The sequence below is a fragment of the Chrysochloris asiatica genome, unplaced genomic scaffold (genome assembly GCF_000296735.1).
Source record: "Chrysochloris asiatica unplaced genomic scaffold, ChrAsi1.0 scaffold00001, whole genome shotgun sequence".
NCBI classification, from domain to species: domain Eukaryota; kingdom Metazoa; phylum Chordata; class Mammalia; order Afrosoricida; family Chrysochloridae; genus Chrysochloris; species Chrysochloris asiatica.
In genome coordinates, this window is record NW_006408519.1 from 15110248 (window position 1) to 15111108 (window position 861).

Sequence of the window (861 nt, forward strand, 5' to 3'; positions counted from 1 at the left end):
ACATCAAAAAATAATACATCATTACCAAGTGGGTTTCATAAAAGGGGGGCAAGGATGGTTCAACATCAGAAAAACAATCAGTGTAATATACCATAAAAATAAGAGAAAGGAAAACATGGTCCTTTCGATTTATGCAGAAATGCCATTTGACAAAATCCAACATCCATTTCTGATAAAACAAAAAAACAAAACAAAAAACCCCCCGACAAAATAGGAATTGAAAGGAAACTCCTCAACATAATCAAGAGCATATATACAAAACCAACAGCCTATATCACTCTCAATGGAGAGAAACTTAAAGCCTTCCCTCTGCAAACAGGAACCAGATAAGGATGCCCTTTGTCACCACTCTTATTCAATATTCTTTGGAAGCCTTAACCAGAGCCATATAGCAAGATAGGGAAATTAAAGGCATCCAAATTGGCAAAGAGGAAATAAAACTCTCTATTTGTAGATGATATAATTCTATAGATAGAAAACCCAAAAGACTCAGTAAAAATGCTACTACACATCATTGGAAGGTTAGCAAAGTGGCATGGTATAAGCTCAACATACAAAAATCAGTTGGATTCCTCTATAGTAACAATGACAGCACTGACAAGGACATTACAAAAGCAATACCATTTACAATAGATACCCAAAGGATGAACTATCTGGGAATAAATCTAACCAGATAAACAAAGGACCTATACAAAGAAAATTATAAAACACTACTACAAGAAACCAAAAGAGACTTGCAAAAGTGGAAGAATATACCTTGTTCCTGGATAGGAAGACTCAACATCATGAAAATGTCAATGCTACTCAAAGCAATTTAAGGTTCTCTGGTAGCGTTGTGGTTACGAATCGGGCTGTGAACCA

The 861-nt window shown here is 35.4% G+C and overlaps 1 protein-coding gene across 2 annotated transcripts in view; it reads right to left on the reverse strand.

Moving 5' to 3' along the window:
* Nucleotides 1-861, reverse strand: part of CSMD3 (CUB and Sushi multiple domains 3) — a 1928297-nt gene that overhangs the window by 287814 nt on the left and 1639622 nt on the right. The window lies entirely within an intron of this gene.